The 12478-nt window shown below is 41.4% G+C and overlaps 1 long non-coding RNA gene across 1 annotated transcript; it reads right to left on the minus strand.

Moving 5' to 3' along the window:
• Positions 1–857: 857 nt before the first annotated feature.
• On the minus strand, positions 858–12251 carry LOC107296933. The gene is made up of 3 exons (XR_001549110.1): positions 12226–12251; positions 9090–9092; positions 858–869 (listed from the first exon to the last, which is right to left on the minus strand). It is a non-coding gene; the product is annotated as an uncharacterized LOC107296933 (long non-coding RNA).
• Between the last annotated feature and the right edge of the window lie 227 nt (positions 12252–12478).

Consider the following 12478-nt stretch of genomic DNA (forward strand, 5'->3'; position numbering starts at 1 on the left):
CAGCCTCCCTGAGAAAACAACTTCATAAGTGATGCATTCAGAGAGAGAGAGAGAGAGAGAGAGAGAGAGAGAGAGAGAGAGAGAGAGAGAGAGAGAGAGAGAGAGAGAGAGAGAGAGAGAGAGAGAGAGAGAGAGAGAGAGAGAGAGAGAGAGAGAGAGAGAATGAGGTATTTGCCAATGCATCCCAACACTCAAAGCATGCCTTCTTGATGGAGGTCATAACCCAGGAGGGAAAAAGGAGACTCTGTAGAAAATGAGTTTCATGTTTGTTAGCAACAATGAAAAATGCTAGTTTTTCAGGTTCTATGAGATTATATTTTTAGAGACACAGAATCTGGATGGAGATGACCCTGTTCAATCTGACTGAATTGGTAGATAAATGAGGAAGGAGGTGTCTTCCCTTCATAAGTGGTAATGATGATGTCTTATAGATATCTCCCTGCTGGAAACAACTTAAAACTTTGGCTTGTTCAGCCTCATCCCTGGCTGTACACCCTGACTCCAGAAATGTGGCTTCATAAAATTACCTGGACCATTTCTGAATGATGCTTGTACTATATTCCGATTGATTTAAAAATGGGATTGTGTTGTTTACTTCATTTCTGTCACACTAGATTGAGTTCTAACTTTTCTAACTTCCCTTCTAATTTGCTCCTTAGACATTCAAGTTCCAATGATCTTGCTTCAGGCTCAGGGCAATTTGACTGGCTACAGTTAGAACCAAACATTTTCTACATCTATATTATGACTCAGTAAAGAAATGCAGAATTTTTAGTGAAGGATGAATGAGATGAGATGAATTGGGCTTTTGACTGGCATATCACCTCCCCATAAATGGAGACGAGACCAGGACAGAGCTGTGCACAGGACTAGCAGAAAAGCTAAATCTTTCCTCATTGATTTAAATGTAATTTAATTGGAATTAATGACATCTGATATTGATATTCCCATACATTTAATAATATTTACATATTATAGTCCAGTTAATACAGCCACGCATTAAAGCATTTTCCCCACCATGGGGTCATTCTAAGAGCCCTGGTGGCGCAGTGGTTAGAATGCAGCACTGCAGGCTACTTCTGCTGACTGCTGGCTGCCAGCAGTTTGACAGTTCGATTCTCACCGGTTCAAGGTTGACTCAGCCTTCCGTCTTTCCGATGTCAGTAAAATGAGGACTCAGATTGCTGGGCAACATGCTGAATCTGTAAACCACTTAGAGGGGGCTGTAAAGCACTGTGAAGCAGTATATAAGTGTAAGTGCTATTGCTATTCTCCGTTTGCAGGTGGGCATCTGTACCGGTGATGCATATTTGAATGTGGCATCCTTAAAAATTAACACACAGAAAACTGGAAATAGGTCAGGGTAATCACGTGTAAAGGTGAGGCAAAAATGAAACTGCTTCTTCTAAAAGGAAGAAGGGAACCCAACATCTCAGCTCTGCTTTTAAGTAGGCTAAACTAGATCTAATTCTGAGAGAAAACTGAGAGTACAAGTTTAGCAAACTATTTTCAGATGCAAATTTTTAAACTCTTCCTAGTATTTTCCTATAAATGCACAGTTCATATTTTTTTCCCAGATCGTCAGAGAGTTGATCCATTGGTTGCAACAGGAATTGACTGATAGACTTGTCTCCTGAGACTGATATCATCTAGTCGACTTTCATGTCTAAGGTGGGTCTAGAACTCACCGTCTCCTGGTGATTGGCCCAAAGTCACCCAGCTGGTTTCCATGCCTAAGGTAGGTCTAGAATTCACCATCTCAGTCCAGAGTCACCCAGTTGGCTTTCATGCCTAAGGCAGGACTATAACTCACTGTCTCCTGGTGATTGCCCAAAGTCACCCAGCCGGTCTGCATACCTAACCTGGATCTAGAACTCACGGTCTCCTGCTTTCTAGACTGCTGCCTTCATCACTAGACTAAACAGCTCTTAGTGGCAGCTTTCAAAAGCGAATGGCTCAGATCCAGCAGCTCTGCTCAAACAGCTCCATATTCTAACTGCGTTCCAAGTCCGCTCTAGACCTCTTTAAGTCATAAAACATACCCCTTGCATCCCGCCAACAGAATTGCTTGTCAAAAATTTCATGGCACAATATGTTGCCCGGGAGGAGGGGTTGTCTAATTTATTGGGGGGGTTCTGTTGCCATGGTGACGCCCACATCCCTGCTTTCCCAAAAACTGTCACAGTAAAACAATGACGAAAATAAATAAATAAATGAGACACCGAATTGAAATGAATCATTACGGAACAATTGCTGGATAACACAATTATTCCTCACTTTTCCTTGTACCTTGTTCTCTAGAAATATTTCCTTCTATCGCAAAGAGAACTCTTCCTTTTAAGATCTATTTACTTGTCAAATTCCTCAATAATTTTGCCTCTTCTCTCCCCCCCCCCCACCTCCATCACCACCCTTGAGTAAATGTATAACTACCACCTCTGGCTAAGGGAGGAGGAATAGGCAGAATAGGTTGTCATGGTGACATTATGCCAAAAATAATAATAATAATAAAAATCCCTACACACACAAAATCACAATACTGTGCCCAACTCCCTCCAACAAATATAATTGTAAGGGGAAAAAAGGCAAGAGAGAGCAACACCCATTCTCAGGATTAATGGCATTATTTATTTAAAAATTGTCACCGAGTGTTTATTTATATTCCAAACTGCTACCTGGATAATGTCTATTGTTCAGTCTTTGCTCAACAATTAGAGCAGCAGCTAATAAATAAAATATTTGCTTAAAGGGAGGGGGGAACCAAAAACAGTAGGAATTTGGTGTTTGACCTCATTTGTCTCCAGCCATTGGCAATGCTAAGTATTGGGTAAATTTTTCTCCTTTTTACAGGGAATAATCCTGCAGGCACTAATATATTTTCCTTCGTTTTTTCATCTCAGTTCATCCATATAGCTTAGCAGGCACCAACTGAGTTAGGTTATGGAGATAATATATCCCATCTTAATGAGCCTGCATGGAAAAGACTACAGTAGCTCAGCTAAGCAGGAAGTCTAGCTGAGGCAGGAGGCCAACAGAAGAGACGATTTGGACTCAAGATTCAGAATAACAGAATAACAGAGTTGGAAAGGATTTTGGAGGTCCTCTAGTCCAACCCCCTGCTTAGGCAGGAAACTCTATACTGTTTCAGACAAATGGTTGTCCAATCTCTTCTTAAAAGCCTCCAGTGATGGAGCACTTCTGGAGGCAAGTCAAGGAACTTAGCAAACCATTTGCAATTTTTAGACAATGCAAAAATGATTACCATGGGGAGATAGAGGCAGCTTTGGGAAGGTGAGCAAGGATGCACCCTAAAGTACTGAGAATAGAAACAGCTTTATAAAATCCTAGTAAGACCACACCTGAAATATTGCAACCAATTTTGGTCACCACATTATAAAAAAGATGTTGAGACTTTGGAAAAAGTTCAGAGAAGAGCAACTAAGATGATCCAAGGCCTGGAGGCTAAAACATACGAAGAACTGCTGCAGGACTTGGGTTTAGCTAGTCTAAAGAAAAAAGAAATAGGGGCGACATGATAGCAGTATTCCAGTATTTGAGGGGCTGCTACAAAAAAGAGGGGGTCAAACTATTCTCCAAAGCACCAGAGGGCAAGACAAGAAACAATGCAATATTGCCTTCTAGGAAGGAAGGAAGGAAGGAAGGAAGGAAGGAAGGAAGGAAGGAAGGAAGGAAGGAAGGAAGGAAGGAAGGAAGGAAGGAAGATAGCAATCGCACTTAGACTTATATACCGCTTCACAGTGGTTGACAGCCCTCTCTAAGAAGTTCACAGAGTCAGCCTATCACCCCCAACAATCCTGGTCCTCATTTTAATGAGTTCAGAAGGAACCTTGACCCAGTCAGGATTGAACTCCTGGCAGTGAGCAGAGTCAGCCTGCAATACTGCATTCTAGCCACTGCACCACCACATGCTCATTTAACAACCAACCAGCTTATCAATGGAAATTCTGCTCCCATCTGTGATTTTAAGTCAAGGACTACCTATATAATGCATTGCTCAGGTTGGGATTCCTCTGGATGATATTATCAATGTCAGCCCCGGGCAATCCAGCTGCTTTGCTCCTGGAAGAAATGTCACCATTTTCCATATGAGAAGCAACTGCCTGATTGACAGGCTTCACCTCAAATAGCGGTTGTATTTGGCAAAATACCAGATGATGTATGCAAATGTGCCAGATGCAATTAGGCTAATTTTCAAGGCATCCTTACTGAATGACCCTAATATTGTGTGTGTATGTGTGAAGATGTTTATTTGCGAAAAGAAAAGGTCTAGAGCCAAATAGAGGTAGTGCGTGTCTCAATTTCATTAAAATAAAATGAATTCAGACTATGCTGCATAGGTTTTCATCTTGATCTCTTCAGAACCGTATCTTAAGTTTGGAGAGGTTGAGCTATGCCGTATCTATGATGTGGAATGTCTTTTGACTGCTTTTTCTAGGGTATGGTTGACAATGACAGTCAAGTCACTTGGTAACTCCCAGATTACACTAATACAAGCAGAGTGTTTGTGAACACGCTTTGAAGACCATTTGCAACCTTCAGCCCATGCCAAAATGGATAGCCCAATTATCTGGTTAATAGATGCTATAAGAATCAAGATTCATCCAAAACTATTGTCCATCTCCATTTTTCTTTTCTTTTCATGACCTGTAATCCCTTTTATTGGGGTGGAGTCAGGGCAATTGAATGGAGCTGAGTATTTACTGGCTGGATGCCCTTCCTGATACCTACGTGGAGTTCATAGCAGATTGTTTTTATTTGCACCCTGAGAAACATCTGCCACTGCCTAGAATTGAACTCTCAACCTTCTGAGTGGGAGGCAAGTGTCTTCACCACTAGGCCACCCCATCTACCTCTAATTAAATAACTGATAATTGGAAGCTCATAAGTCTTGCTTTTCTAACCATTCTGGAGCTGGTTGGAATCCATCTCTCTCTAAATTGGATTATGCTACCCAATCTGCACCCCCATTAGAAGAATGTTAAAGAAGCAATTAGTTACCTCCCAAAAGGTTTTATGGGAAAAATGGGTAGAAATATGGATAGGTAATTAATCTATCTTTAAGGACAGAACATAGAATAATATGGTTGGAAAGGAACCGTGGAGGTCTTCTAGTCCAACCCCCTAGCCACGGCAGGAGATCTTATACCATTCTGGACTTTCTTTGGGCTTGATGGGATGGATAAATGTCAGGGGTCTTCAAACTTGGCCCTTGTGGATTTCAACTCCCAGCTGGCTGAGGAATTCTGGGAGTTGAAGTCCACAAGTCTTAAAAGGGCCAAGTTTGAAGACCCCTGATATACATAATCATAAGGAATAAACAGAACAGAATAATAGAATTGGAAAGGACCCCAGATGTCATCCAGTGCAAGCCCTCACCCAAGCAGGAGACCCTATACCATTTCAGATAGATGGCTGTCCAGTGTCTTTTACATCTGGCACATTTGCATCTGGCACATTTTACATCTGGCGCATTTGCATACATCATCTGGCATTTTGCCAAATACAACGGCTGTTTGATGTGAAGCCTGACAGTAACTTCTCATATGAAAAACGGTGACATTTCTTCCAGGAGCAAAGCCTCTCCAGTTATGGAGCACCCCACAACTTCCATAAGCAAGCCGTTCCACTGGTTAATTGTTCTCACTGTAAGGAAGTTTCTCCTTAGTTCTAGGTTGGTTCTCTCCTTGATTAGTGTCCATCCGTTGCTGGATGATGTGTGATTTCCAAATTTTCATGGCATCCAGCCAAATCCTGGATCAGTATGTGGATTTTTAATAGGAAGGTGATATGCCTAGCATCCTCTCTGAAATGGGTTCCATTTAGAGTTGACCTAAAATTACAAATATATAAAATAGTTTTGCGAAATAGGCCTGGGAATTTGCAGGTGAAGATAGGTGATGGCAACCTCAATGGCACAAGTTAATAAGCATGCAAAAGAGTTGACTTTTTCAGTTCAAATAATTGCATAACATTCCAGAAATATATTGGACCATTATTTCTAGATCTGTAGGAAGCAGGAGGGAAAAAAATGTATGCACTGCACATTTGGAAGGCAAGCAGAGCCCCCTTAAGCCATTCCTATCATTTTTAAATTGTTCTTCTTGCCATCATCCTGGACTCCAGCTCATTCCAAGGAACCTGAGTTAATCAGCTAGGGAAAATGCAAACACATTAGCATCCAATTAGTCTCTCGGCAAGTTCATGGACATAATGCATTTATTGACCATAATGACTTTTTGATTTACATAGCCAGGTGCAAGCATCTTTTGTGGGGTGAAGAAAAGAGAAATGAACCATGAATTGAAGGAATTAGTTATCAATTAGTCTTCAGATGCTTAAAAAGCAGACATTTTTTCTATCAATGGCAGCAGACCAGCTGAATCACAAGCAACATCATTCCTTTGCAGAAAAGCTTGTTCTTACTTTCCTACAATTAGCTGCGCTTCATACAGGTGTACTTCTTACATACTTTGCAAGTCTGGGCAAAATTACTCAGGAGAAGCAATGATAGGTTCATACATTCTCTTGAGCTGCAATGCAGGCTTGATTGGCTTTTCTGGATGAGCATGCAGGGCAGGAGAAGAGAAGAGAAGAGAAGAGAAGAGAAGAGAAGAGAAGAGAAGAGAAGAGAAGAGAAGAGAAGAGAAGAGAAGAGAAGAGAAGAGAAGAGAAGAGAAGAGAAGAGAAGAGACATTATGTTTTATCTATGTACATCCCTCTAGAGCATCTACCTGGAAAATCTTCAACCACTGATGAGAAGTTTAGAAATAATGAATCTTGTGGACAGAAATAGAACACACACCGTTCTTCTATTCATCTTGTAAGCCGTGCAGTCAGTCGATTGTAACATTTGGCATTTCCACACCTTGTATATGTGAAAAGAAACTCAAACCTACAAAATCATAACGCTGAAGAGGAAAACTGGAAGGTATGTGGCACACCTCATTTGCTGAGGAGCACAATGGATAGGACTCAAAATGAAGTCAGCAGCAAGAGGATCAAGCTTGGGACTTTTCACACTGCCAACCTATCACAAGTGCCCTAGGCTAAATTTTCAGCACTGTTGCCATTCACCACCGTCCTAAAACATTGTAGGGAATTGGACGCCTGAGTCTAACTGTACATATATTAGTGTCAGGCAGAGAAATTATTCTGCCTTTCCCCCCTTCCAGTTCTCAATCAATTTCCTGAAAGAGAACTGGGTTTTGATCCTTTCTAAAAGAAAAAGGAGAATTTCAGAGAAATTCTATCTCTGGTGTTCTTGCACTTCTTTAAAGGTGAACAGCCCAAGCATTTGTTGATGTTTAATGCCACATCTTGCCTTTGACAGCAGTTTCCTTGTCTTTCTATAATTCTGTTAAATCCCAAAGGAAGACATTAGGAGGATATTTTCCCTAGCAATGGTTTTTTTTTTCAGTGAGAGTGTTGCTACTATCACTACAGAGGTAATCTTGACCTTGAAGAATTTGGGGAAACCTCTGGTCCCTCTGGATGAATTCAGAAAAGTCTATCCATCTCGTTTCTCTTGGCCCAAGCTTGCTGGAAAATTTTAAAAGGCCATTTGTGCAATATGGAGGTTAATTTCTGGAGAAATTGCAAGGTTCAGATTTTTCTAAACCATCATACCTTGATCTGGAAATGTTTACATCCACAGTGTTGATTAGTGGGTTGCATCCAACTACTCACATACAGTATGTATTCATATCAATATGTATTATGTAGTGTGTGGCAGCAGCCAAAAAAGCTAATACAATCCTTGGTTGTATAAACGGAGGCATAGAATCAAAACAACGTGGAGTATTAGTACCGCTTTATAAAGTAGTATATAGTAAGGCCACACCTGCATCCAGTTTTGGTCACCACATTACAAAAAATATGTTGAGACTTTGGAAAAAAGTGCAAGGAAGAACAACTAAGATGATCAAAGTCCTGCAGACAAAAAACATATGAAGAATGGTTGCAGGAATTGGGTATTGCCAGTCTAGAGAAAAGAAGGATTAGGGGTGACATGATAACAATATTCCAGTATTTGAGGGGCTGCCACAAAGAGAAGAGGGTCAACTTATTTTCCAAAGCAGCAGAAGGCAGGAGAAAAAGCAATGGATGGGAACTAATCAAGGAGAGAAGCAATCTGGAATTAAGGAGAAATTGAATTAAAGAGAAATTTCCTAACAGTGAGGACAATTAACCAGTGGAACAGCTTGCCTCCAGAAGTTGTGGGATGCTTCATCACTGGAGGTTTTTAAGAAGAGATTGGACAGCCACTTGTCTGAAATGGTTTGGGTCTCCTGCTTGAGCAGGGGGCTGGACTAGAAGACCTCCAAGGTCCCTTCCTGCTCTACTTTGATTCTGATCCTAAGTATGCAAATCCAATGATGTTAGTTTCTAATAATGGAGAATATTTGTAGCTCAGGATTGAAATGGGTCCTTGGTGGTCTCTGAGCTTGATGGTTTTCTTGCAGACGTTTCATTACAAAACTAGGTACTAGCACTAATGATGTTACCTAGTTTGGGTAATGAAACATCTGCAAGAAAACAACTAAACTCAGAGAACAAGAATGTCAGTTTCTCTGTGCCAGCTTTGGTTTGTCACACTTTTGGGTCTTTCAGACTGATTTACAAAAGCCTTAACACAGAATTTGGACAAAGCCAAATATACTGGATCGGGGTATGTTGTTTTTATTACTTCTTACATTTTTCTATAGAGTTGTTGGATGCATCCATAAAGATGCCTTGTAATAGCACTTTTAAAAGAAATCTGAACTTTTATTTGCATGCCGGGTCAAAAGTTACAGCTTCTAGCTGTAAGAGTGGACGTATGATAAATGCCTTGGTACTTCAATATTTGTTTCTTTAGTTTTTGTTTGGATTTTTTTTCCTTCCTTCCTTCCTTCCTTCCTTCCTTCCTTCCTTCCTTCCTTCCTTCCTTCCTTCCTTCCTTCCTTCCTTCCTTCCTTCCTTCCTTCTATATCTGTGTGTCTATGCACATGTATGTGTGCTAAATAAGTAGCTTAAGCCAGACTGTTTCAGAACGGCGTTTGAGAACCATTTCAGATGATGATGAACACATACTGGATTCTGATGGCTGCTGTCCCAGAATGATTGCCATTATGGGACTCCGAGCTACTCACAAAACACCTATTATTTGAAGGCTAAAGGTTACAGTCTCTCCTTGACATTTCTTTGGTGCCCAATTGTCACTCTCTTTGCTCCAATTTTCAGTTTTTTACTACGTAGGTTTGACTCTTTCACACACACACACACGCGGAACTGAAGCCGCCCACCCATTTTATTCTACAAGAGTGTCTATGAACACCCAGGATAATGCTAGAAGTTGTTTTGTAGCATTGTCAGCTTCCTTTTTATTTTATTTTTCTTATTTTAAAGTGAAATGGGCAAAGAGCCTGGAGAAACCCAGCTGAGATTCTATGGCATCATGAAGTTCCTACAGACCACTTTGACAATCTCCATTTTAGAAGGGTAACTTCACGGATCTGTACATCTTTGACCCTATGAATGGCGTGAATCACGCTTTATTTTCCAGTAAATATTATTTTATAATTTGAGGCAGAGAAATAACTTCAGTAATCTCATAATTCTCATGGTCAGCTCAAATGGATGATTAATTAAAATATAATGTACTGAAGCACAGATGCATTTCTGCTTTTTTAAAAAAAAAATATTAACAGAATTCTTCTCCGCTTCTTTTAAAGAGCATTAATTAAGTGGCACAACAGATCTCTCAGAGTAAATGCTGGAAGCAATTTTAGTTTGGCATTTATAATTAATTATGAGGAACAGCTTAAACAATTATGGCTTCCTTTCATTATGGTGAAAACAGTACCGCAAGCAGACCTTGGCATTAGTGAAATGTGAAGACAGAAATGACAATTAAAGGTGTATGAGGAATGAGGTTCATGCTGAATTTTTCAGTTCAAGCCTTACATATCTTCACTGGTCATTGAACATATCATTCCTCCTCCTCCTCCTCCCTTTTCTCTTTCTCCTCCTCTTTCTCCTTCCCCATGTTTAGCAATGACTTTTCTTGCTGTGCTAGAAATATTCCTTTGATTCTCTCTCTCTGTGTCTCTCTCTTTTTAACAATCCTCCATAAAATTCCTAAAACTACCAAGTTCTTCATCAAGTGGATGAAAGGCATATACAGATATGTTTCTTTGTGTATCTGGTTATCTCTCCGTATGTCTATTATTTATTTAATGATAAACAAATATAATCTATCTATCAATGAACAATGACTAGAGATGAAATCAATAGGCAATTAGACAATTTATTTGATAATTCAGAGCCAGAAAACACCATTGAAAGTGACAGAAATGACATTAAAGATAACAGTGCATTCATATTCCAAAGCAGCTTTTCTCAACCTTGGCCATTTGAAGATCTGTGGACTTCAGCTCCCAGAATTCCCCAGCTATCAGCCTATCATTACTAAGGCTATCTTTACTGAAGATTTTTGAGTCCTGGTCCCAGGTTGTCAGGCCTAAGCTCAGAGACCACATGGCGAAATCTGCTTGAGTTCAATCCTTTATTTGCTTACACCTAACGGACAGAATCTTGCCAGACTAAAACTATAATATTCTAACCTACTAGATCAGGGGTGTCAAACTCAATTTCATTGAGGGCCGCATCAGCATTGCGGTTGCCCTTGGGGGGCCGGGTGGGTGTGGCCAGGGTGGGTGCGACCTACTGGGTGGGCGTGGATGGAGTGGGTGTGGCCTACTGGGTGGGCATGGCCAGCTCTACATTGTTCGCGTCAAGGGTGCCTGTGGGGGCCTGGGCAGGAGTGGGACAGATCTGAGGGTCTCTGGCAGAAGGGGGTGGGACCGGGGCAAGTGCCAAGGCATGGTCCATTTCTTCATTCCTCACAAAGGGGGACACCTCCCCAGCATGCACCCAGGGGGCGGGGCCAACACAGCAGGGGCTAGTTCCTCGCTGTTTCCAGACGGCCTTGTGGAGCTAAGACTGAATGTATTTCAGCATAGATGGCCACCACAAAATTGTACATTGGCTCCTGGTTGGCCAATGCAGTGGGGGCTGTTTCCCTCACTGTTTCTAGGATGGCTTCGCGGGCCACATGAAACCACTTCGCGGGCCGCATCCAGCCCCCGGGCCTTGTGTTTGACATGTCTGTACTAGATATATTCTGAAAGATTCTAGGGTGTGGCTACTCTGAACCCCTTCTGCTCTCCCCTATCCAGCTTGGGACTGTGTAGTCTCTTCATCTGGGCCTCTGTCTCATGCCTCAAGTCTCCCCCACTGCTACTCCAGGTGCACATTCCATCACACAGAAGGTTAATGGATAGAATTAAAACTGGGGAACAGTGGCAAAATAACTCTTTCCCTGAATACATCTTATTAAATCAGGCTCACTTCTGCCCCCTTTGCTTCCAGCAATGGTGTTTCACCTCTGAATATATTTCCTGAGGCCATATTCCAAACTGACGTTAAATTAAAATTACTATTCATTAACATTACATTTTAATTAAAGACAATTGTCCTTTACTTATTGGACTCTGGATACATCCAAGAACCAACATCCCTAGGTGGTTTACAGAGTTATTTAAAACAATAAAGCCTTCCTTTTGGGAAAGAAAAATAAAGAACATTAGAGTAAGATAAACAGAAGAATTACGCCACAATAGAATCCAGTATTCCCGTACAGACATGTTTATTTGTCAAAGAAAAATGATTTATTACAGTCACAGATCACTATCAGCAATATTCCGAATAGAAATTATTCATGTAGATTCTTCATCCTATGTTGAAGTATTTTTCACCACATTAAGCATTACAATGGGATGGGAACATAAGCTGGCATTCTGGGCCACACAGCCAACTTGGGTGACCTGAAAGAAGGCACCCCAGAGTCTCAGGAGGAAGGGGGTCAGGTCTGCCACCTTCAGCTTCTTTGCTTTACTGGCATCTTGCCATAAAATGGAAGGGAGGGGAGGAAGGAATTTGGAGAAGCAAAGTTTGGGCTTGGGAGTAAGAAGACAAACGGTGGGAGGGGAGACACACTGACACGAACCAGAAGTACTAAACCGGAATAAACCAGCTGGGGAACAGAATGCAGAGCTGCATCGAGAGGCGCCAAGCAGTTTCCAAATCATCAGAAAGGCATACTATTGGACATTGATGGACTGGTCAAGGGGGAGGGCCAGGGAAAGGGGGGAAAAGTGTAACCTCAGATCTAGCCTTACTTTCACTGCAACCACTTAACTTTAGTAAAAGAAACTTTCACTTCAGCCAAAAGGGTCCTCAACCAAACATTGAGGGTCTTTCTTTCCTAAATTTCTAAGTTGGGGCAGGTCTGACAAAGGGGCCCTCTCCCAGGAAGCAGAGAGAAAATAGCATGGAATCTTTGGCATGCGGGAAGAGGGTACTGGCGATGTCCTCCTAGAAATTCACAGGGTGTCCTACTTTGGAGGTAGTTAGT

This window comes from Protobothrops mucrosquamatus, unplaced genomic scaffold (genome assembly GCF_001527695.2).
Source record: "Protobothrops mucrosquamatus isolate PMUCROS unplaced genomic scaffold, P.Mucros_1.0 scaffold3040, whole genome shotgun sequence".
Lineage (NCBI taxonomy): Eukaryota > Metazoa > Chordata > Lepidosauria > Squamata > Viperidae > Protobothrops > Protobothrops mucrosquamatus.